Raw genomic sequence first — 26,306 nt, 5'->3', positions numbered from 1 at the left:
CCTTGTTATTCCTTTTCAAGATTGTTTTGGCTATTCAGGGTTGAGACTCCATATGAATATTAGGATGGGTTTTTCTATTCCAGTTGAAGACATCACTGGAATTTTAATAGGGATTGTATTGAATTTGTAGATTGCTTTGAGTAGTATTGACATCTTAACAATATTAAGTCTTCCAATCCATGAACATGACATGTGTTTTCATTTACTTATGTCTTTTAAAATTTCTTTAGCAATTTTTTATAATTTTCATTGTACAAGTCTTTCATTTCCTTGGTCAAGTTAATTCCTAAGCATTTTATTCTTTTTGATGCTATTGTAAATAAAATTATTTTTTAAATTTCCTCTCAGATTGTTCATTGTTAGTATATAGAAATGCAACTAATTTGTGTGTGTTGGCTTTGCATCCTGTTACATTGCTAAATTAATTTATTAGTTATAACAGTTTTTGCATGTGAAATATTTAGGGCTTTCTACATAAGATCAAATCATATGTGAACAGAGCTAATGCTACTTCCTTTATAATTTGGTTGTCTTTTATTTCTTTTAGTAGACTGCTCTGCCTAGAACTTCTGGTTCTAAGTCGAACAGAAGTGGTGAAAGTGGGCATTGTTGCCTTGTTCTTCATCTTAAAGAAAAAGCTTTCCGTCTTTCACTGTTAATTATAATCTTCCTTGTGAGTTTTTCATAAATGGTTTTATTAGTGAGGTAGTTTACTTCTTTTCCTAGTTTGCTAATTGTTTTTATTATAGAAGGTGTTGAATTTTGTCTAATGCCTTTTCAGTATCAATTGAGGTGATTATGTAAATTTTTTCATTCTGTTAATGTGATGTGTTACATTGATTGATTTTTGTATGTTGAACCATTCTCAAATTCCAGGAATAAATCCTACTTGGTGATGGCGTATTATTCTTTTAATGTGCTGGCAGATTTGGTTTGCTAGTATTTTGTTGAGGATTTTTGTATCTGGGTTCATCAAGGATATTGACCTGTAGTTTTTTTTTTCTTGCGATGTCTTTGTTTGGCTTTGGTATCAGGGTAATGCTGACCTCATAGAGTGAGTTAGAAAGTGTTCTTTCCTCGACAACTTTTTCGAAAAGTTTGAGAAGGATTGGTAATAATTCTCTAAAAATATTTGATAGAATTCACCTGTGAAGCCATAAGGTCCAGCGCTTTTCTTTTTTGGGGAATTTTTTTTTTTTTTTTAATTTCAATAGGTTTTTGGGGAACAGGAGGTGTTTGATTATATGAATAAGTTCTTTAGTGGTGACTCCTGAGGTTTTGGTGTACCCATCACCCCAGTAGTGTAAACTGTACCCAATGTGTAGTCGTTTAACCCTTGCTACCCCCACTATTTTCCCTGAGTTCCCAAAGTCCAATGTATTATTCTTATGCCTTTGCATCCTCATAGCTTAGCTCCCACATATGAATGAGAACATATGATGTTTGGTTTTCCATTCCTGAGTTACTTCACTTAGAATAATGGTCTCCAATTCCAACCAGGTTGCTACAAATGCCATTATTTCATTCCTTTTTATGGCTGAGTAGTATCCCATTGTGTGTGTGCATGTATATACATATATATATCTCACATTTGCTTTATCCACTCATTGATTGATGGGCATTTGGGCTGGTTCCATATTTTTGCAATTGCAAATTGTGTGGCTATAAACATGAGTGTGCAAATATCTTTTTTGTATAATGACTTATTTTCCTCTGGGTAGATACCCAGTAGTGGGATTGCTGAATCAAATGGTAGATCTACTTTTAAGTTCTTTAAGGAATCTCCACAGTTTTCCATAGTGGTTGTACTAGTTTACATTTCCACCAAGAATGTAAAAGTGTTCCCTTTTCACCACATCCACACCAACATCTATTATTTTTTGATTTTTTGATTATGACCATTCTTGAAGGAGTGAGGTGGCATTGCATTATAGTTTTGATTTGCATTTCCCTGATAATTAGTGATGTTGAGCATTTTTCCATATGCTTGTTGGCCATTTGTGTATCTTCTTTTGAGAATTGTCTGTTCATGTCCTTAGCCCACTTTTTTTTTTATATGGCTGATGGTAACACACTTTATTAATTTAAAAACACACCCTTCCCCATAGTGCATGGAGCACGTGCACATTTTCCTACAAAGACATAAATAATGATATGGAGGTATGGTAGAGGTCAAGCATCTACAGGGTCATTCAAGGAGGAACAGATTCAAGCTTTTGGATGATCAGTGTTTTGTATATAGCAGCATCGTTAGATCTAAGACAACACTGGACGTAGCAGGACCTTTTCTTTGGGTGGCATTAATTATTCCAGATTCAGACCAGGCTGTCCTCTCTGGGCCCAGGCTCTGCCTCTCCCTCCTCTGTCCCCACACTTAGACATGAAAGCCATAACCCTTGGGCCCCTCAGAGGAAAAAAAGGGTGTTGGGGGAGATAGGAGGCATTGTTGAGCAGCCCTCCCACTGCTGGGAGCCTCTGCTGTTTCCAGTAACTGCCTTTCTAGAAAGCGATTCTGTTCTGTGATGGAGGCAGCAGAATGAAACATCAAATTACACGGCATGAGATCCAAACTTGTTGTTCTTAGCCCCAGAGCATCAGAGTTTAAGAAGTTTAATTTGAGGCTACTTCTTTTAAAAGCAAGATGTAGGTTATGCCATTAAAAAAAAAAGATGGTTGAAAACATAAAGCAGAAAGTTCAGACATCCTAAAACTTGAAGCAAAGATAGTGCTGGTCGAATCTTCTCCCTCAGCCCTCCTAAGCATCTAAACCTGCTTTCTCACTGAATGCTTCCCGCAGCAAGGCTCTGCCCGGGCTTTGCCTTCTTGCCTCCTCAAGGCAGACTGCAGTTTCTTTCTACCCACAAGAGGTGGGAAACACCACGTTCCCCATTTGTTGTAAGAAATCCATGGGCATGCAACAATTTCAGTATTCAGTGGAGGTTTTCCCAGGCAAATTCCACTAGCAGAGGACAAGGAAGACTGCACATCCTGATGTGACGTGGATGACATGGATGGGGCGAGGCTACCAATACCATGATGATGGGGCTGGCCCTGGGCTTAGCCGACTTTTTAATAGGATTTTTTTTTTCTTGCTGATTTGTTTGAGTTTTCCCTGAGCATGGCTTGCTTTCCCCATATCCTATAAGTTTTGGTGTGTTATATTTTTGTTTTCTTTCATCTGTAAATATTTTCTAATTTCCTACATGACTTCTTCTTTGATTCATTTGTTGTTTAAGAGTGTGATGTTTAATTTGCACAATTTTGCAAATTTTCCAGTTTTACTTGTTATTGATTTCTAACTCCATCCATTGTGGTAAAAAAAGAAACTTTGTATGATCTCTACCTTTTAAAATTTATTGAGACTTAATTTGTGGCCTAACGTATAGTTTATCCTTAAAAAGTCCTATGTGCACTTGAGGAGAATATGTATCCTGTTGTCCTGTTGTTCTTGGGTAAAGTGTTCCGTACATGCTTGGTAGATGTAGTTGGTTTACTGTGTTGTGTAAGTCCTCTATTTACTTACTAATCTTCTGTCTGGTTGTTCTATCCATTGAGAGGGGAGTATTGAGATTTCAACTATTTTTAAACAACTATTGATTTCTCTCTTAATTTCCATTAGTTTTTGCTTTGTGTATTTTGATGGTGTGTCATATGTGTAAATGTTTATAATTATTACATATTATTGTTTATAATTATTATATATAATATATTCTTTTATTAATATATAATGTTTTTCTTTGTCTCTTATAAACTTTTTTGACTTAAAATCTATTATGTCTGATATTAGTATAGCCACCCATGCTCTCTTTTGGTTACTATGTGCATTGAATATCTTTTTCCATCATTTTACTTTCAATCTGTGTCTTTAGATTTAATGTGAGTCTTTCGTAGATGGCATATAGCTGGGCCATATGTTTTTATCTATTCTGCAATCTCTGTCCTTTGATTGGAAAATGTAATCCATTTACTTTTTTTTTTTCTTGAAATGGAGTTAGAGTCTCACTCATTCTGTCACCCAGGCAGGAGTGCAGTGGCACAATCTCGGCTCACTGAAACCTCTGCCCCCTGGGTTCAAGCAATTCCCCTGCCTCAGCCTCCCAAGTAGCTGGGATTACAGGCGTGCACCACCACTCCTGGCTAATTTTTTTTGTATTTTTAGTAGAGACGAGGTTTCATCACATTGGCCAGGCTGGTCATGAACCCCTGACCTCAAGTGATCTGCCCACCTCAGCATCCCAAAATAGTAGGATTACAGGCTTGAGGCAACGCGCTCAGTCCCACTTACATTTAAAGTAATTATTGATAAGGAGACAACTTTGTCATTTTACTATTCGTTTTCTATATGTCTTATAGCTTTTTAATCCCTTATATTCTTCCTTGTTGTCTTTTGTGTTTAGTCAGTTTTTTGTAGTTAAAATATTTAAATTTTTCTCTCATTTCTTTTTGTGTACATTCTGTAACTATTTTGTGGTTAACATGGGTATTACTTTTAACATTTTAAAGTTATAACACTCTTGGCTGGGTCTGTAGTCCCAGCACTTTGGGAGGGCAACAAGGGCAGATCACGTGAGGTCAGGAGTTTGAGACCAGCCTGGCCAACATGGCAAAACACCATCTCTACTAAAAATACAAAAATTATCCAAGTGTGGTGGCACATGCTGGTGGTCCCAACTACTTGGGAGGCTAAGGCACAAGAATTGTTTGAACTGGGAGGTGAAGGCTGTAGTGAGCTGAGATCGTGTCATTGCACTCCAGCCTGGGTAACAGAGTGAGACTCTATCTCAAAGAAAAAAAAAGTCATAACATGGTAATTTGAACTTATACCAGCTTAACTTCAATAACATACAAAGACTTTGCTCCTTTACTTTACAGTCCTTTCATTTGTTGATGTCACAAAATTATATCTTTATACATTGTGTGCCCCCAAGAAATAAACTATTAGTCTCTTAAATTATGGAGAAAGCAAAATGTGAAGTTACAAATCAAAGTTATGATTATACTGGCTTTAAGACTAATCTTTTAGAAAATGTATTAGTCATAAATCAGGTAGAAAACAAAAGGTGTAGTTACACTTTTGTAGAAAATAAAAACTGTTATTACAAAATACTAGCTTTTATAATTGTCCATTTTTTTTTACCTTTATTAAGATCTTCATTTTTTCATATGGCTTCAAGTTACTGTCTACTGTCCTTTTATTTCACCTTGCAGGACTCCCTCATGATTTTCTTTTAGGGAAGTCATAGTGGTAATAAAGTCCCATAACTTCTGTTTATCTGGGAATGTCTTAATTTCTCCCTCGTTTTTGAAGAACAGTTGTGCCTGATATAGAATTTTTGGTTGGCTTTTCTTTTTTCTTTTTTCTTTTTTACTTTTAGCACTTTGAATATATTAGCCCATTACCTTTCATCCTCCAAAATTTCTAATGAGAAATTGGCTGATAATCTTACTGAGGATTTCTTGTATGTGACTAGGTGCTGCTCTCAGGAGCTCTCCTGCTGCTCTCTTTTTGTCTTTTGAAAGTTGGATCATGCCTTGGTGTTGGTCTCTGAGTTCATTTTACTTGGAGTCTATTGAGCTTCTTGGATGTTTATGTTCATGTCTTTTATCAAATTTTCAAAGTTTTCAACCATTATCTATTCAAACATTCTCTGTGTCCTTATGTCTTTCTCTTCTGCTGAGACTCCCACAATGCATATGTTGGTCCACTTGATGGTATCCCAGAGGTCTCTTATATTCTGTTCACTTTCTTTTAATCTTTTTTCTTTCGGCTCCTCAGACTCAATAATGTCCATTGTCCTATCTTCACGTTTTTGCGGATTCTTTCTCCTGCCTATTCAAATCTGACTTGAAATCCCTCTAGTAAATTCTTCATTTCAGTTATTGTATTTTTCAGCACCAGCATTTCTTTTTGGTTTCACTTTAGGTTTTTCTCTTTATTGATATTTCCATTTTGTTCATACATCATTTTCTTGACCTTCTTCACATTTTCCTTTAGTTCTTTGGACATCTTTAAAAGAGTGGTTTTAAAGTCTTTGATGAGAAGAGCTGCCATCAGATCTTGTTCAGGGGCAGTTCTGTTGATTTATTTTTTTTATTCCTTTGAATGGGCCTTTCTTTGCTCTTCCTTTGGGTTTTGTGAATTTTTGTTAAAAATTAGACATTTAAATCTAATAATGTGGTAACTTTGGAAATAAAATTCTCCCCTTCTCCCAGGGTTTGCTGGTTTTTGTTATTTTTAATTGTTTTGGATTTGATTGTTGTGGGTTGTCTCTGTGCCAAGGATCAGCCTGAAGTGTAAACTCAACATCTTCTCAAGTCTTTTCTGAGCCTGTGCCTTTCTCTGGGCATGTTTGGTCACTTTCTAATTCTCCCTGCATATGCAGTTATTTTAAAATATTCTAGTGTCTAATATCTGGCTCCCAAAAGGGAAAAAATAGAAAAAAATAAGGTGGAAAGGGCACTTTAAATCCCTTGGGGTCAGGTGCAGTGGCTCATGCCCTAATCCTAGCACTTTGGGAGGCCGAGGCAGGGTGATCACAAGGTCAGGAGTTTGAGACCAGACTGGCCAACATTAGTGAAATCCCATCTCTACTAAAAATACAAAAAAAAAAAATTAGCTGGGCATGGTGGCACCTGTCGTGCCTGCAATCCCAGTTATTTGGGAGGCTGAGGCAGGAGAATCGCTTGAACCCAGGAGGCAGAGGTTGCAGTGAGCCGAGATCATGCCACTGCACTCCAGCCTGGGTGACAGAGTGAGACTCCATCTCCAAATAAATAAATAAATAAATAAATAAATAAATAAATCAATCAATCCCTTGGACATCTTTTCAGGCAGAAGAGGAAAAGCTTGTCAACACTTTTTTGCACCTCTTTGGTCAGAAGTAGAAATTAGCAATCAAAGCACAGAGCACAGATCTCTGATATCTGGAGGACAGAATGTTTTTTGCTCACTTTGGCTCCTGCAAGCTGTGTGCAGATTGCTCTAGGAACGCATGCACAACCACCTGCCATGGGGCTGAGGGGTGAGGGACGGGTAGCTGCTGCTGGGCTAAGAGCTGAAATTGATCAAAATTAATGCAGTTTACTATTCAAAACTTCCCCTGAAAGTTGCAAAACTTAATAGACTCCAGTGTTTGAAAATAGTTAAATCAGACAGATCCTGCCAGTGCAATTTTTGTCTAGATAGGGGGACATATTACTGGTGCTTCCTACTCTGCTGTCTTCCCAGAATCCTCTCTCTACTTTTTTTTTTTCTTACTGCAGTAGCCAAATCCCTTAACCTCCAATATGTAGTACACACCCTTTCCTTTCTAAATAGTTTGTAATTACTCTTTTAATTAACTAGTTTTTTTGAAAAGTGTTTTTGAATTCCCAAATAAATTAGGTTTTTTTTGTGGGTGGTTATATTAGTTTCCTACTGAAACTGTAATAAATTACCACAAATTCAGTGATGTAAAACAATACAGTTTTTTTCTCCTATAGTTCCAAAGGTCATAAGTATGGAATCAGTTCTCGCTGGGCTAAAGTCAAAGTATTGGCAAGTCTAGTTTATTTTGAAGGCTCTGAGAGGAGACTCTATTTCTTTGCCTTTTTCCCCTTCTAGTGGCTGCCCGATTCCTTGGCTTGTGGACCCTTTCTTCACCTTCAAAGCACGCCATTCCAATCTCTGCTTTTGTCACCACATTGCCCTTTCTTCCATAGTAGTATTTTCTTTTGCTTTCCTCTTATAAGAATACTTGTGATTTCATCGTTCATCCTACCTAGATAATGCAGCGTATTCTCCCCATCACAAGATCATTAACTTAATTACATCTGCAAAGTTCTTCTAGCCATATAAAGCAACATCTTCACAGGTTGTGGTGACTAGGATGTGGACAATTTATGGGGCCATTATTCAGCCTACCTCAGAGGTACCCTTCTCTAGTTGTGAGTTTTTAATGTGTTTTATTTCTGCCTTAGTGAATTTGTTAATTTTTTTTTGTGGAAAAATTAAGATTTTGAAAGTTTTGAAGAATACTGTAATTTAAACACCTGGTGACAACATATAGTAGGAGTGTATTAAAATTGTTAGGAACAGTTATACAGAAAACAGGAGAAAAGCTGGCCTCTTGGAAAAAAATGAATCAGTAAATGATTACATAAAATCAGAAAAGAAAAGATAAAATTAGAGTTAAACTGAAATATCACATGAGTTTATAATATTAAAATAGCTTCCACTGTGTCACTGATGTAGCATAGAAAGGTTTTGGTGTAACTATCCTTATAGCCAATAATAAAACAAAATCCTGGAATAAACATTGGTTGCTAATGGTAACCAGTGTTTTTCAGCAGCATGCCCAAGGGCTCTACAGTCCTATCTTGCAAGATCTGGGAAATGGAGAAAAAATATTTGCGAGGCCCCACTTGAGGTCTTTTGGTTGGGACTCTTGATTGCTTGCTCTTTTATTATGTGCCTTTGTATCAGAAGGAAGTTGTAATGGGATTTTGCCATGGCTGGTGTTCACAATGGATTTCACCCTGGGTGGTGGTTTTAAGTAAATTTAGCCACAGGTCTATAATCGGCTTGCTGGAATTATAACCTGAAAGTTCCCTGTAGGGCTTGGCATCAGGCTCCTGGCGTTCTTTGTATACTCTACCCTTAAGCGCTATGCAAGCAACCCTAGCTCTGGATTCTGGGACTGTTTACATAATTGGTGTTTCCAGTGTTTGGGCAGAGAGCTGAAATCAATATGAGCAATGTCTAAATATTATTTAAACATTGCATATGATAGTGAATAAAGGGTGGTGAAATCCTTTGATCAGCCTGTCTCTTGGTGTTCTGAAATTCATCCCATTGTGATTCAAAGAATCAAAGTATAATCTATCCCTGAGATAGCAAAATTCTAAAATCTGGTCAGCTGCAAAACATGCACCAACTTATTTGGATTTAACTGTAAGTGATCCTGGTTTCTTTACTTACAAGTCATGGTAGAATGACATTTTTTGTTTTGCTTTAATCATATCTGTCAGAGGTGACGACTTTCTAGAATTGTATGAGGTTAATTAAAATACTGGCACAGTTTACATCATAGACAATTCATTTAGAGAGGTGGTCTTTATGTATATTTGAAAATACTTTCTTTTTGACCTCTATTAGTCAGTTAGTTTGGATGAAAATGGGATTCTAGATTTAAAATTGTTTTATATTAGTAGATTCAATATATTTCTCCCTGGTGTTTAGGCATCCGATGAGAAATTTTATTAGGATATGCCTGAGCATGGGTCTTTTTTTTTATTAATAGTCTAGGGCACTTGGAAATTCCTTTCTAGAACTTTGGAATATTTTCTTATGTTAAAAATTACTTCCCAGTCCCACATTTAAGAAATCATAGATGATATTGGGCCTCATGAAGTAATCCTCCACGTCTCTTACTTTTTCCTTCATTTTTTTTTTTTATCTTTTTGCCCTAGTTATGGATGATTTTCTTGACTTCATTCTTCAGAATGGTAACTTGGTCTTCAGTCATATTACTCTATTCTATTTCCCTCAAGGAGAGTGATTTTTATCTCAGGAGTGATATTTTGACTGCAGCTGGGAGAATGAACTGGAGGATGTACCACTGGAGAGGAGGAGACCGGTAAGGAGCTTTTGCAGTAGCATGGATGAGAGATGATGGTGACTTGTGCTGCAAAAACTGAGGGAAGTAGAAGGATTAGAGGAAATTGGAGTTGGAATAGATAGCATGTGGGGATTTGATTTAGCATCAAAGAAGAGGAAGAAGCCAGGATGAGGCTCCGGTTTAGACTTTGGCAGCTGGATAACTATTATGCCATAGAGGTCTCAGGAGTAAGAGCAGCTATAGGGGTAGATAACGAGTTCAAGTTTGGATATGTTGAGTTTTAGTGCGTCTGAGTCATATGGATGGAAATATCTATCCGACAGCTGGATTTATTGGTTTGGAACTCAGCAGAGATATCTGACAAAGAGTTATGGCTTATGGATTTAGTAGCATATAGATAGAAATGGAAGCATAGAGCTAATAATATTACTCACGAGAATGAGTAGAACAGAAAATGATGTTTAAGGGACAGATAGAGGAAGACAGGTCCCCAAAGAGGCAGAGAGGGAGCAGATAGAAAATGTATTAGTTTTGATAGTGGCCATAACAAATGAACACAAATTCATCATTTAAAAATAATATCCATTTATTATCTCAGTTCTGTAGGTCAGGAGTCTGGGCACAGCATGACTCAGCTGGTTTTTAGTTTGTTCTTAGCTTAGAGTTTCACCAGGCTGAAATCAAAGAGTTAGCAGAGCTGCAGTCCTTGCTGGAAGCCCCAGCGGGGAGCATCCATTTCCAGGCTCTCTCAGGTTATTGGTAAAATTCCTTGCTGAATGGAAGATGCCCTCAGCTTCTAGAGGCTACTCACACTCCCTGGCTCATGGCTCCCTTTAAAGCCGGCATTTTTCACAATTTGAAAAGTCCTTTTCACATTTTGACTCTCTATTGCCACATCTCTCTGACTGACTCTTCTGCCTTCCTCTTCTGCTTTTCAGGGCAGATGTGGTTACATTGGTCCCACTCGAATAATCCAGGTCACTCTCCCTATTTAAAGGTCAGCTGATTAGTAACCAGAACTCCATCTGTAAAGTCTCCTCACAGCAAAAACTAGATTAGTGTTTAATTGAATAATTGGGAGATGGGAATTTTGAGAGGACATATTTAGAATTCTGCTTATCACAGAGAGACAGAAGACAAACCAGAAGAGTGTAGTGTTATGGAAACTAAAGGAGTAGTGTTTCAAAAAGGGGGGAGTAGTCAACAGTGTCAAATCCTATACAGACGTCAAGAAAGACGGGGCCTGGGAGTGGAGCATATGCCAAATTATAGTGGGTGTTTGGGGGACTGGGAAGCAAGAAGCAGAGACTAGGGACGCAGACAACTCTTTAAACGAGTTTGCCTGTGAATAGGAGAAAAATAAGACAGCAGCTTGGGAGAGTAATTATATATTTTTTTTAGATGGAAAAGACCTAAGACCTTTTAAACACTGGTGGTGAAAAGACATTGGAAAGAGAAAGAAAGGGCGGCAATTCAAGATAGAGGGATAACTTAGAGAACAAGGAGTTCAAGGAGTGGGGACGCAAGGGACCTTGGAGCATCGGCCAAGGCACTGGTTGTTGACAGGAGAAACATGATTCTCTTTGTACAAAAAAGGAGGATAGAAGGAAGGTGCAATGATGTGAGTCTGGACACAGGAAGGTGGAAATAATCCTCAGATAGCTTCTGTGTCTCCTCTCTCAGAAAGGTGGTCTTCTGAGAGAGTGTTTTCCGGTAGCTTGTTAAGTCCTGTTAGAGCAGCGGCCATATCTGTCTTTTCACTGTGTTGTCCTTATGCTTAGTGCAGCATTTGACACATGGTTGACACCCAGCCAGTATTTGTTGAAAGAAACAATGAATGGATAAATAAATGCACAAGGCTGAGAGGGTAAAGAAGTCATAGGGGCTTTGGTAAGAGTGGAGAAGGTTTGATACAGCCACTGTCGAGAAAGCTAACTAGAAAAATGCGAAGACTGTCTTAAGGATCCAGGTGAGGCCAGAGACCATGATTAGCTAGAGTTTTGATGGATATTTTGATTTTCTTCGCCACTGCTCAGAAGCTTAGGTAGAGATGAGGAATGCCAGAAGCCCAGGTAGAGATGAGGAAGGCCAGATGTTTGCATTGGTTTGGGTGTGGGATTTTGCCAGGCAGGTGCAACAGGAGGACAGATGGAGTAAGGGAGTTGAAGATATTGGCAAAGGAGCGGCTGAACTAATGAGCTGTAGGATCTGGACCGTGTGGGCAAGGAAGTGAAGAGAGAAGGGACTGATCAATAGACGGGATGAATGGCTTGGGGTTCTCAATGTGATAGGCAAAACCCAGATGGAGTGAGAGCAGTAAAGGCATGGGGAAAAGATTGAGGATATAGCAAGGTGCTTTAAATTGGGTAGCAGTCCCAAATGGCCTGGTGGAAGGTTTGGGACCAGTGGGAGTTCAGGCCTAAGGAGATAAAATCCAAGGGGGTACAGGGATGAGAATGAAGGTGAGGATAGCATCCATTAGAACTTATATTTAATAATAAAGAGAAGCCCGTGATCGTGGGGGGTTTAACTAACTGGAAAGCCACACAGAGTTATTTTTTGCAGGACTTTGGTGGATGGTGGAGTGGTCATCTTAGAAATAATCATCCTCCATCTGAACTGATAGACTGTCCAAAGAAGCATGGGTTTTTGGTGGTGGGGGATAGCCTGGTTTCCCTGGAATGCGGTAGCCAAGGTTTTGAGCATGCTTAAGACTGGAGAGGTGCTGAATACCGTACCTAAGTTATTACTTGTCATGTGTGTCATTCGCTTCTATCTCCTTGCACTAAAGCTCTTACTAGTATATTAATTCCTGATGGCTGCTCTAACAAATTACCACAAATCAGAAATCTGAAATCAGTATCACTGGGCTGAAACCAGAGTCAGCAGGGCCACACTCCCTCCAAAGGCCCTAGAAGAGCGTAGGTTCCTTGCCTCTTCCAGCTCCTGGTGGCTCCCAGCTTTCCTTGGCTTGTGGCCACATTCCTCCAGTCTTGGCCCTGTGGTTACATTGCCTTCTCTTCTGTGTCAAATATCCCTCTGCCTCTCCCTTACCAGGATACGTATGATGGCATTTAGCCCCATCCAGATAACCCAGGAGAATTTTCTCATCTCAAAATCCTTGACTTAGTCAACATCTGCAAGGAGTTTACTACAATCATGTCACTTAGTGATGGGATACATTCTCAGAAGGCCCAGGACATTACTGTACATTACTGTATACTTTATAAACACTGTGCCCTTGAGCTACACTAACTTTATAAAAATATTTTTCTTTCTTCAATAATAAATTAACCTTAGGTTGCTATAACTTTTTAACTTTATGAACTTTTAAATTTTCTTAACTTTTTGACCCTTTTGTAATAATACTTAGCTCAAAATACAAACACACTGTAGAGCCATACAAAATATTTTATTCTTTATATCCTTATATAATAAACTGTTTTCTATTTTCAAAATTATCAATTATTTTAAACATCCCCCCACGTCCTCAGGCATGTTCCAGCATCTGGATGGCCACCTGGACCTCTATCATCTTTCAGGAGATGTTGCCAGCACTCTGCTTATGATAGATAGTTTTCAAGGGTAGGCTGCAGTTTATTAAAAATGATCTTTTAGGAGATAGCAAGAGGTGGTGGTCTCTTCCACCGTTTTCAGTTTCCTTTCCATATTCTTTGAATGCAGTGTTGGCAAACCAATAGGTACAAAAACTCTAGAGACAGAGACAGCGCAGTGAATCGAGATTTCTTTGCAATCATTCTTCCTATAGGGTTCAACTTCACATTTATAAACATACTTTTGATATGTAGGTACTGGCCACCAGAGACTTGAGTGAAACATATTTTCTTGTCCTCAGTTACCTCACAGAGCATTGAAGGAAAGAGGTATTAAAGTTGCTATTTAAGCCAAGGCAAAATGACTAAAAGCTAAAGTGAGGTAAAAGTAACAAGTAATGAGAAGAATAGACCCACTTGCATGGCAAAACAGAAAGAATATGGGATCTACAGTCAGACTAACCTGGGTTGGAACCATCCCTGCTGTTTGCTAACTAAGTGACGTTAGGCAAGCTACCTCACCTTTCCAAGGCTTTGTTTTTTCAGCTCCAATCTAGAGATGATAATATGTATTCACAGGGCTAGTTGAAGATGTCATAAGAGAATATATATAGGGTGCAGTTTCTGTCATGGGAAGCCAAGGCATGAAGGAAACCTTAGTGCGCTGGAAAGAACATAGCCACTGGGGTGTTATGGGTTCAAATTCTGCTCCTATCAGTCACTAGGGGTATGGGTTAATTACACAATATCCAAGAGACTTTTCTTTTTCTTTTTTAAAGCGGTAATTACTCAGACTGCATCCTGTACCCTTTTACTCTCCCAGAGGAAGAGAAGAACGATCATCAATGGCAAATGGCAGTTGCAGAGAAGCAACACTGAGAGCTCACTTCATGCTCAGAAGAGAATGCAGCTTCTCCTCACGGTTTCCAGTGCTCTACACATTCAGAGAAATTTCTCTAGTAAAAAACTATAGAAATGATTCCTGAGAGTATAGTCTTTCTGACTAGAAAAGAGCCATTGTAGTCTTTCTGACTAGAAAAAGAGCCTTCTATAGTCTTTCTGACTAGAAAAGAGCCTTTCCTAATCTGTCAAATACTCAATAATACTTTGCAGGGATATTGGGAAGATTAGAAAATATAATTTTAGTTAATATTATGGAAGAAAGTGATTCATTCTATTTGAGAAGGGATCTAGGTTAATTACAGGGTAGAGATAGAATTTGAACTGGGTCTTGCAAGTTGAAAATTTTGATAGCTGGAGAAAGAGGGAGAGGCATTTGGGATGAAGGAATGACATGAACAAAGAATGCAGAGTACATTGTGCGTGCAGGAAATGGTGTGTATGCTGTCGTGGTGGATAGTGGAGTATGGGTGGAGAGCACCAGCAGGGACAGCTGGGGAGATGGGTTGGGGTTGGATGATGAAAAGCTTGCTGGAAGTGCCAAGAGGTGGTTTAGAGAAGGCCCCCCTTCTTACATTAAGACAGTGTTCTCCAAAGAGGAGTGTGCAGGATGATACAAAGAAATGTGGGAAGAAAATAGAACTTCCAGAGAACTTCTCTCTATATTCATTTTATATTTCATTCCTCCCAATCTTTATTTTAATGGATGTTTTGTATTACTTATAAAATACTGTACAGTAACTGATACTTATAATCTACTATATATATGTATGTGTAAAATGGTTACTGATGGAGTGTAGGATCCAAAGTTCAGTGACCACACAGTTCTTTAAGGCACAGCAGCACAGCCTGCCTCACACTCCCACTGAGAGTGTAGTCATATGGTTCAGCTCTGTGTCCCCACACAAATCACATTTTGAATTGTATTCACCATAATCCCCATGTGTCGAGGGAGGGACCTAGTGGGAGCTGATTGAATTATGGGGTCGTTTCCCCCATGCTATTCTCGTGATAGTGAGGGAATTCTCATGAGATCTGATGTTTTTGTCAGTGTTTGACAGTTCCTCCTTCACATGTGCTCTCTCCTGCCGCCATGTAAGACATGCTTGCTTCCCCTTCTGCCATAATTGTAAGTTTCCTGAGGCCTCCCCAGCCATGCAGAACTGTGAGTCAATTAAACCTCTTTCCTTTGTTTACAAATTACCCAGTCTCGGGTAGTATCTTTATAGCAGTGTGAAAACGGACTAATACATGTAGGCAGACTCCTGGTTGCGCCCAGGGATGATGATGTACTGTTTAGGTGGACAGATTGGTTCTATGGCTCTAGGATACCATGTCTGGACTCTGGCAGTTGCCTTTAAAGGAGGTGGAAAGAAACAATTGTTCCAGATGCTGAGGTTGAGTCCCATTGGCCATATCAACAACATCTTCCAACGTCTAACTTGTCCTAACAACTCTCTACAAGTCCATGTATTTTGTTACTGGTTTACCTTGGAGGCTCCCACAGGATGTGACACTGCTTGGTGTTATATATTCAAAATACACTTTAATCCACATATTGATTGATTGACTTTTACATGACTATGCCTAGAGTTTAGTAACAGCTGACTAAACACATTTCCAGGTTGAAATGATCATAGCCATGCTCTATGGAGTAAGGTTTTGAGAATGCATCACCCACATTACTTGATGCCACCAGAATCCTCTTCTGAGGGGAGCTGAGCCCTGCCAGTGTCTGGCTCTGCATAAAGGTGGGGGTGAGGCACAGACATCAGATGCTCATCCTGTATGCGTTCCTTGCTCTTCACAGGAAGATGTCAACACCTGTACACTTTATGGAAGGACACAGGCCTGCCTCTGACTGGTGCTGTGGAATTCCTGCACCCCAGACTGGTGTCAGGGAGTAAATCTCCAGGCTTGGTGTAAGAAAATGTGTTTTTGGAGCTCTGCTTCCTGGGATTCAGCCAAGCCATTGGAAAGCTGTAAAATCTGAGGTTTGCCCTTTTAACCTAGGCTTTGATGTTTCACTACACTGAGATGTATTATAAATGGATCTGTGAAACAGTCTCACAGAATGGTTGCTGACTTTGCTGTAGGGATGCTGTAAAGTTCAACAGTCTATTATTATGTTACACAGTAATTTTTTAAGAGGCTCAAGTGAGAAGTTTTCTGTAAGTCTCAGTATCAAGATGGAGAGTTTTTTCCCCTGAGCACCTAGTTTGTTTTTGATTTTATGAATATGGTAAAACATGTAAATGAATACATTTCTCTCTTTGAGAAATATAGAATCAAATTTGCTGCGTTCTTCTACAAAGTGCACAGGACTCTGTGGGTATATATATAGTATATTAAGTCTAACTTCATCTTACTTGTTTCTACCTGAATTTTCCTCTTTATCTGTTTACTTCACTGATTTGTCTTCTTGTGTACTGAATGTGTTTTTGTAACCCACCTCAAATATTTCTGGAATTAAGGGAATTGAGAAGAGTGCAATGGTTAAAAATGTGAATTCCCATGTTAGGCTGGCCTGAGGTCAAATTCCTGTCCTGCCACTTAATCCTTGTGTGACCCTGGGTGACTTACTTGACCTTGTCAAATCTCAGCATCCTCATTGTTATCTATGAAATGGGGATAACAAGAGTACTAAGTTTTTTTTAAGGCTGTGGTGGGTAATAAATGGAAACCATTTAATATGGTGGCTAGCATACAGTAAGTACTGAGTCAATGCTACATAATTATGACTATTATAAATACTAGAACTAATGAGAGAATAAATAAATACATGAATAAATAAATGTACCTATTTATTTGTAGGTACATTTAATAATATAATTATTTATATTGGAGGAGAAAAACTCAGGTCCATCCTGCTGGAGCATTCCTCTCCTCTCATAGACTGGAGCAGTCTGGGGTATGAACTATGCAAACTCTAATGATGATGGCTTCAAATCCTATAGAAGCTTACAACCCCCTAAGCCTTAAGAAGGATTTTTATTTTTTATTTTTTATTTTTTAACTAGAAAGGAATGAAGAAAGGGTCATAAAATGTTAAAGTATATTGCTGACTATATTGCTGACCCATATTGCTTTTCACCAGTAACTCCTAAAATAATTACCATCTCAAAAACAATTCCAAACAATAAAGCTGCAGCTGGTGTGTGGGCTGTCATCAATGCAGAGGAGGTCTGAGCCCTGCCACATTGCTAGCCACTGGCCCCATACCCCCAAAACTTAAAAAGTGAAACAAAAATATAACAGTGGACAGAATAGGCTGAATATGAGTAGAATAAGCTGATAATGCTACAGTGAGTAAAAATCAGACATATTTGAAAGAGGATAGTAATACCAAGATAATGTCTTTATTAGGTACTTTTAAAGATGAACCTATTATTTCCCCAAGGAACTCTGAAATTGCGTAAGCTCCAGGCACCAGACTGAGAACTCATTTTGGACTGGACTCTTATGTTCCTTACTCATCTTCAACTCTATTCCAGCACCCAGCACATGCCTGGCACAAATGTTTGCTGACAAAACAAATGTATGAATAGGTTGCCTCAAGCAGTGGGGGGCCCCACCAATGACTGGACAACCCCCCTGGAGTCATCAGGACTAAAGGAAGCTCGGTGACCCGTGGGTGGGTGAGTAAGCACATGGAAGCCTTTAATCCCAGGAACATGGGAATGGAGATTGCTTTCATTCACTCATTCGTTCAACAAGTTTGCTAAGTTATTCCCATGGCCCTGATACTATGCTGGCCACAGTGGATATCACTGACAAGGCAAACTCAGGCTCGCTCCTTCTGGTGCTGACCATACAATAACAACACAGTGTGACAGGCACAACAAGACATTCTATGGGATGACAAAGGAAGGATACCAAATCTGGATGAGGAATGAGTTGGAGGTCTTGATCAGGTTAAGAATAAAAGGGGTTGGGAGACAGCAGGGACAGCCAGAAAATGAGGAAGAGGAGGGCGCATGGGAGACACTGGCCATGCCAGGTCAGTGTGTCTGGAGCAGAAGGGATGATGGGAGAATGATGAGAGCTAAGGCTGGCAGAGAAAGGAGAGGGCCAGATGGGCAGGGCCTTGGCTCTATGATAAGAATATCAGCCTTATGCTGGAAGCAATGCGGAACCATGGAAGGTTTTAAGTAGGAGAGTTCTAAGATCAGATCAAAGTTTGGAAAGCTCACTCTGGGTGCCATGGAGAATGGATTTCAGGGTGGAGACTAGAGGCAGGAAAACAACTCAGTAAGGAGGCTGCTGCATGAGCAGGCAGCAGAGGGTGGGTGTGAAGGGGATTTGGGAGTTCTCAGTGATTGGTTGTGACTGGCAAGAGAAGAAGAAGAGTTGCCAGAGCTACCTGCAAAAGAACGAAAGTAAGATGGATGCTCTTTGAGTACTGGATGAGCCATTTTTCCACTTCTAACTCTGTAAAAGTTACCTTGTGATCCCCAAGAAGGGAAGTGAGATCTGTCTTCAACACGCAGGGGACGATCCCAAAGTTCTCAGACCTCCTCTTCTCACTTCATTCCCAATCTTCCCGTCATGGTGGCTTTGGAGGTGCAGTCACATTGGAAAGTCGTGGGAGCCTGAGGTGCCCTCTGATGGGCTTTAGGTGGCTTTAGGATCTGACACTGCTATCTACAGACAGGTGGGGGTTAGGAGCTGCATGGGAGGGCTTTGTGGAAAATAGGTGGAAATCAATGGAAGATACAGTTACGGCATTGAACTTCTTGGAATTTGGAGGCAGAAAACCTGCACCCAGGCTCCATCTGGTGTGAGCTTGGGCGTATCATTTAGGTTCCATCACTAAAAAGTCATTTAACTTCAACACTAAAAATTACCATGACCTACAGAAGTCCATGAGTCATTTACACTCTGTGATTTTCAGTTTTTTCCTTTATAAAATGAGAATTAAGATATCTACCCGTGTGTACCTTGAATGAAACAAATCACACATGTAATAGTGCCTTGGAAATGTAATATAATTAACTCTGCACATATTGGAGACCTGTGAGACTGTCATTTGGTGGACGTGGCACAGCTACTGTAAGTCAGACAGGCTTGGATTTGGGTTTTGAATATACTACAAATTAGCTGTTGGCAAGAGTAGCAGGATGGCTTTCAGTGATCCCATCTCCTGATGTTTGCTCCCTGCATGACCCTCTCCTTCTGTGTTTATATGGGCTGGGCCTAGTGATTCCAATTAATAGACTATGGCAGAAGTGATGGTCTGTCATTTTGGAGATCAGCTTGTAAAATACTACCTTGTTTGCATTCTGTCTCTGTGACTCTGATGTGATGAGCTGCCCTAAGGAGAGGCCCATGTGACAAGGGACTGAGGATGGCCTCCAGCTAAGTAGTATGGAACTGAGCCCCCAGTCCAACAGCCCCAAGGAAATGAATCCTGCCAGCTCCCACGTGAGTGAGCCTGAAAGTGGATCCTTCTGAGTTTGAGCCTTGACATGATAGTTATTACTATTATGCAAAAGGCTGCAAAGCCCAGGGACAGTTGAATGCTATAGACAATGGGTACATTCAGTTTAGGCCAGTGACTACTGTGGCTGCCCTGTCATAGTATAACCACACTCCATTATTACTGCTTGTTTCATTGTGTGTCTTGTTCAGCTAACTAAGAACTGGAGAAGGATGGGGGTACCTACATTCTGCCACCATGATATCTCCTGTGCCTAGCAACACTCAGTGAGGGCTTGTTAAATGAATGAATACATATTTGAATTAATAAGAGGGTGAGGAAACTCCTTGTCCCTTTGGGAAGTCTGGTACTTAAAGCAGCTGCCACGTGTCCCAGGAGAGAACACAGGGGAGTGGAAGGACCACTCTGGGGTGAGAGTGTCAGGGCCAAGTCTGATGCTCATTACACTCTCTTGGGCAGATATTACCCAAGCCTCAGTTTTCTCATGTGTGAAATGGGTGCAAGAGTTGTCCTAACTTCCTAACAGGTTTGCTGTGAACATTAATTGAGATCACAGACACAAAAGTACTTCGTAAATTGCAAACACAAAAGAACTATTAGCCATTAGGAATGTTGGTGGAATCTGGTCCCAAGATGGTGATTCTTCTCAAGTGGCCTATTACTCATCAGGCAGGTTTTGAATTTTATAAATTCTGATTTACAAAATGTGTTAGGATTGTACACAAAATCCATTAACTCATTTCATAGAAAAAACAATATTCTGACAAACTTTACTTTTTATTTTCTGAAGCATGTTCTCTTTTTAATGGGTACACAATGCTTTGTGTTTCTTTTTATTCATCTTTGTAATTAGCATGTTTTGGGTTTGCAAATGGTAAACACCATTTTACAGATGTGCAAATAGGGGCACTCTGGTTTTGCCTTTACAATGTGTTGTTGGTTCATTTAATTTTAGCTCTGAACATTTGTTTTGTGCCCATTGACCAGGGGTAAACACACTGAGTGACTTGAGGAATCAAAGGCTCTGGAGAGGGTCCCTCACTATGTCTTCAGGCTAGATTCATCCCGAGGAACAAGTTCCGCCTAGAATGAAACACACCAGCATGTGAAACTGACTGGACAACCATTCTGGCCTCAGAGAAACACAAATGCAGCAAAGAAGGCTGAGCCAGTTTCCTCTGAGCAGGAAATATCAAGGCCTCTTTCCATCACACCCCAACCTCCCTTACCAAACACATCTTCCTCTGCACAATAGATGGCTTTCTCCAGCGTTTTCCAAATTGATTTCAGTAAGAGAGTCACCAGTTTGCCATAAATGAAGGCACCCTGTGCCATGAACATGAGTTTGGGAAACAAGGCATCCTTTATCTTCTTCTTGGAAAATCATAATGCCCCATTAGACAACTAATTTTAACATGACTGAAATCAAAATAAACATTATCTACTCAGAGCAAATTGCCTTCTTTGTTCTTTCTTATATCTCTTTCATAACAATGATAACCTTCTTTTCTGACTTTTAATTTTTTATTTACTTGTATATGTCTGTGGTTACTCTAATGTCATTGACAGTACAGAATAACTTTTTCATCTTCGTATTTCTCCTGGGCCCAGCACAGTGCTATGAATGGAATAGGTGATCAATAAATGTTTTTGGGATAAACTGGTTGAACAATGAGTGTTGAACCATCCAGAGTGGGCCAAAAAAGCAGAACTCAGAAGAGGAGGGAACAAGGAGGCAAAGCAAGTCAGGTTTTTTTTTTTTTTTTTTGAGACAGAGTCTCACTTTGTCATCCAGGCTGGAATGCAGTGGCGCTATCTCAGCTCACTGCAACCTCTACCTCCCAAGTTCGAGCTATTCTCCTGCCTCAGCCTCCCAAGTAGCTGGGATTACAGGCGCCCACCCCGACACTTGGCTAATTTTTTCTGTGTTTTTAGTAGAGACAGGGTTTCACCACGTTGTCCAGGCTGGTCTTGAACTCCTGACCTCAGGTGATCCACCCGCCTCAGCCTCCCAAAGTGCTGGGATTACAGATGTGAGCCACCACACCCGGCCCCAAGTCAGCTTTTTAATGGGTTGTAATCAAACAGTTACTGGTGAAAATCCTACTTCGTTCAGCTGCTTCAGGCAGCTCTGACTATTTAGTCATTGCTCTGAACCATTTATTCTAACTATTATTCAGTGTCATATAAGCATGGTCTGTTTGTACTTTCCTGCCCAGGGGACATTTCTTCACCCACAAACATCCTCTTCCATTTTTTCTTTTTTTTTTCTGGAGACAGAGCTTTTTTACCAGGGAAAGCAATTTTGAAACTGCCTGTCTTGATTTGGAGTTAATGGAACCAAATACACTGCCAATTTTAAATTATCAATAAGATGATTATCTCACAATAACCTTGATAGCCTCTGGTCAGATACCAACTTAGGCCATGTTTAAACATCTGTGTCACCAGTCACCTCTCATGTGATGGGTAGAAAGTAATTATTGGAAGCTTTGAATATACTCACAGATTCTACATGACTCATCAGGCCTTCCTTTGCTTTAAGGACAAATTTAAGTGGAAGAAAGAACTTAGACTGGCTAAAGCGTCAGAAGAATGTGTGATGGTATCACGTGTTAATTCTCCCATATAAATTTTATGAATAAAGATTTTCTGTCTTTTAGTTAGCCCAGATACATGTTTCTGGGCATCTGAGTGTAAGAGAAAGAAAATAACTTTTCAGACAATAATTCTGATGCCCAACACATGACAATTGCTAAAGGAAAGGAGGCAGGACTGTGTTGGGTTGTTTTCATGGCTAGCAAGATGAAACGCCAGAGTGAGCTCAGGCAAAGGTCTGCATTCTGTAGTGCGAGCCCTAGTGAAAGTGGAAATAGTGGGGGAATCTTTCCCACTGTTTCCTACAACCTGAGCAGCTCTGGGCCACATCTGGTCTGTTTCATCATTCATGACTGAGTAAGGAAAAGAAGTCCCCAAGAGGAACAACATGGTCTTGCACACATTTATCAAGGGCCATTCAAGGAACCCAGCTGGGGGAAGCAGAGTTGGTCAACAATACCTTCACTAAAAGTAACACCTGTTAAATTTCTAGTTATTGACAGGGATTTGCAAGGCATGCCAAAGACAGAAGAATCAGACTTTCTTTGTATTATTACCAGTGTTTTTTGACTCCAGGGTGGAGGGGCAAGTGGAGCAGCAACATGGGCAGTGCTGGAGGCCGGGAGACTCAGAAACACTAACTGTCAGAGAAGAGAGGGAAACTGTAGCTAAGGACAAAGGGAGGTTTCAGTGGGCCAAATAGATAAACCAGGCAGTGAATTCCTTTGGAAGCAAGGGAAGTGCTGAATCATTTAATGCTGAAATTGTCATTGGAGTTACTGAAAGGAGTCTAGGAGACAAGGCAGAAAATCATTAGCAGAAATTAATTATCTACTGCTTTCAACACTAAGGATTATGCTGATCTATGCAAACCAAAAAAGCCAGAAAACCTGAGGGGTCTTGACAGGAGGCTGCTGTTCTGGCAGGTAGAAGGGGGCGGCAACTGGGGTGGGAGTTGTTCTGTGATGCTCTGGAGGAAATAGTATCACAGACCTTGGTGCAGTTTAGAGAGGGGAGGATTCCTATAGACAAATGGAAAGAGAAGGCCAACACAGATGGGGGCCTAGCAGCTGCTTGTGAAGGAAGTTAATTGCTGATGAGCTCAGCTTCTGGCTAAGAGAGCTGTTTGGTTTGGTTCTCCTGCAGAACCTTGTGGATAGAGAGAAGGCACATACTGTACAGTCTGGGGGACAGGCTGACTGCGCCAGAGGGCACCATGACCCCAGAAGGTGGACAGGACATGACAACGCTATCTCAACTAGGTTGGAGCCTAAGGCTGCCTTGCTCCCTCCAGCGTATACAACCCCAGATTTCTGGATGTAAATTTTCCACTGGGTGTCTAGGCAGTACACCTGCCATAAAGAACTGTCTGATAAACCCTCTTTCTCTTCCAAGGGCTGGGGAGGTGGGGTATGAGTCTGGTTGGGATCCTGGCTATTATTCTGGACATGGTCATGATTGAGATTAGGGCCAGTACTAAGGTAAAGTGAGTGAGGTACTTACGGTGCAAAACGGAAAGAAGCAATACTCTCAGGGTCACCTGAGTGCACTGTCGGCGCCTCCTTCCATTCTGCACCCTAGGCATCTCACTCACCTTACCCTACTGCTGGCCCCGGTTGGGGTCAAGTATTCTTGCACTTCATTTCATAGTAACCAAGCCAGTCTGGAGCCTCTGTTTCTTTCTGGTGTCTAGAGAGCCTGTGGCCAAATCTGGAATGCATCAGGGCAGGAGAGGGGTGTTTCGTTCTCTGCAGCTCTCAGATTCGTAGGAAGCATGGCTACCTTTATAGGGCTGCTGTGGGTGCTTGCAGCCTACATAACTGTTCCTTCTTTGGGCAGAGAGAGGTAAGAAATACGAAGATAGCTTTCACCAGTGTAAGATAAAGGGAATCCCAAAAGGACACTGGTCAACTTTTAAAAATAACTTATCTTTTGTTTTCTGTTTAGAAAAGCAAATAAATCTTCATATTAAAGAGTTAGAAAATAAAAATGACCTGTAATTCCAACCTCCAAAATTAGATCTGTGCTGTCGGTTCATTTAGATTTTCATCTTTAATCACATGGTCCTGGTGATGACAGTAACAAAAATGAGGGTGATGACCATACAACAAACATGTATTGAATGTTAATTTCTCCATGTCAACCACTGTGCTAATTGCGTTACTTGCATTGTTCAACATGACCTAATTTATTTCTCAACAGTACCATGAGGCCAGCAATATTATTCCTATTTTGAAGTTGAAGATCTGGGGCTTAGAGAGGTAATAACTTGCCAAGGTGAAATAACTGGTATGGGGCACAGTTGGGATTCAGTCCTAGGTCTACCTGACCCTGCAGCTTGAGAGCAAGAAGATGGATTAGAAAGGGTTTTCCCTTTCATTCTGTCCCAGCTCTCCACTCCAGTTCCTTCCCTGTCCTCTCACAAAGGAAGCACAGAGTGAAAGCAGAACAGCAGATCTCATTTTGAAGGTTTTCCACCCTCCTAGAAGGAATGAAACAGGAGCCCTCCAAAGAAGAGGTGGAATGTTGGTCCCTTCTGCCCATCCCACTCTGATTTAGTTTTGTCCCCTCCAAATCTCATGTTGAAATGTGATCCCCAGTTTTGGAGGTGGGGCCTGGTAGGAGGTGATTGGATCATGGGGGCAGATCTTTCATGAATGGCTTAGTGCCATTCCCTTGGTGATGAGTGAGTTCTCACTCTGAGTTCATGTGAGCGCTGGTGGTTTAAAAGGAGCCTGGGCCAGGCGCGGTGGCTCACGGCTGTAATCCCAGCACTTTGGGAGGCCAAGGCAGGTGGATCACCTGAGGTCAGCAGTTTGAGACCAGCCTCGCCAACTTGGCGAAACCCTGTCTCTACTAAAAATATAAAAATTAGCCTGGCGTGTTGGTGGGCGCCTGTAATCCCAGCTACTTGGGAGGCTGAGGCAGGAGATTCGCTTGAAACCAGGAGGCGAAGTTTGCAGTGAGCCAAGATCGTGCCATTGCACTCCAGCCTGGGCAACAAGTGAAACTCCATCTCAAAAAAAAAAAAAAAATATATATATATATATATATACACACACACACACACACACGTTATGTATACAATAAATAAATAAAAGGAGCCTGGATCCTCCTCCTCCCTCTCTTGCTCCTACTCTTACCATGTGACACCATCTGTTCCCCCTTTACCTTCCACTATGATTATAAGCTTCCTGAGGCCTCCCCAGAAGCAGATACTGACATCATGCTTCTTGTACAGACTGCAGAACCCATGAACTAAAAGAAACTTCTCTTCCTTATAAATTACCTAGTCTCAGGTATTTCTTTATAGCAATGCAAGAATGAACTAACACATGTTCCCACTTCTGCAAATGTTTATTGAGCTTACTCACTTTATATAATTCACAGCTTTGAAAGAAAACACTTTCCTTTTTGTATTTGTACTTAGATTTTCTAGATTGTCTTGAATCTTTCTGACGCTTGTGTGAAATTTGGAGCAGCGGAAAAGGCAGGGTGCATTAGAGAGGATGTGTCCCACTCAGATCCAATGCTTCTCCATATCAGATGAAAACAGAATCCAAGATGATATTAATACCTGAATGATATTAATACCTGATTAGAAAACACAGAAGAAAAGATTAGTGAACTTGAAGCCATAGCAATAGAGAATATCCAAAATGGAACACACAAAGAGAAAAGAATTTTAAAAAAAGAAGATTGCATCTGAGCTGTGGGACAACTTTAGGTGGCTGAATGTGTGCATAATTGCAGTTCCTGATGGAGGCACAGGGGAACAGAAAGATTATTTAAGAAATAATAACTTAAAAATTCCCAAATTTATTGAAAACTATAAACCCAAGGATCCAAGAATCTCAACAAACCTCAAGTACAAGAAGCATAAACGACACCAAAGGACATTATTATCAAACTTCTGAAAACCAGTGATAAAAAGAAAATTATAAAAGCAGATAGAGAAAACGACATATTTTGTACAAAAATAAGAATGACAACAAATTAATTGTCACAAGCAATGCATGTAAGTAGAGAGTTGGGTAACATTTTTAAAATATAGTACTGAAAAAACCCAGCCTGTCCACCTGGAATTCTATACCAATGAAAATTATTTTTTAGATAATGATGGTGAAATAAAGATGTTTTCAGATATACAAAAGCTAAAAGAATTCATCACTATCAATTATCTTCCACTCTGTGCAAAGCACTGTACTAGGCACA

The 26,306-nt window shown here is 40.2% G+C and overlaps 1 long non-coding RNA gene and 1 other non-coding gene across 3 annotated transcripts in view; one reads left to right on the top strand and one right to left on the bottom strand.

Moving 5' to 3' along the window:
- LOC134810683 (uncharacterized) overlaps positions 1-26,306 on the top strand; it is a 364,401-nt gene that overhangs the window by 196,877 nt on the left and 141,218 nt on the right. The gene's annotated exons all lie outside the window — the stretch shown is intronic.
- LOC112204331 (small nucleolar RNA U3) lies at positions 13,938-14,151 on the bottom strand. The gene has a single exon (XR_002937892.1). It is a non-coding gene; the product is annotated as a small nucleolar RNA U3 (small nucleolar RNA).

The sequence above is a fragment of the Pan troglodytes genome, chromosome 7, assembly GCF_028858775.2.
Source record: "Pan troglodytes isolate AG18354 chromosome 7, NHGRI_mPanTro3-v2.0_pri, whole genome shotgun sequence".
Classification (NCBI taxonomy): domain Eukaryota; kingdom Metazoa; phylum Chordata; class Mammalia; order Primates; family Hominidae; genus Pan; species Pan troglodytes.
This window is presented reverse-complemented; position numbering and strand designations above follow the sequence as displayed.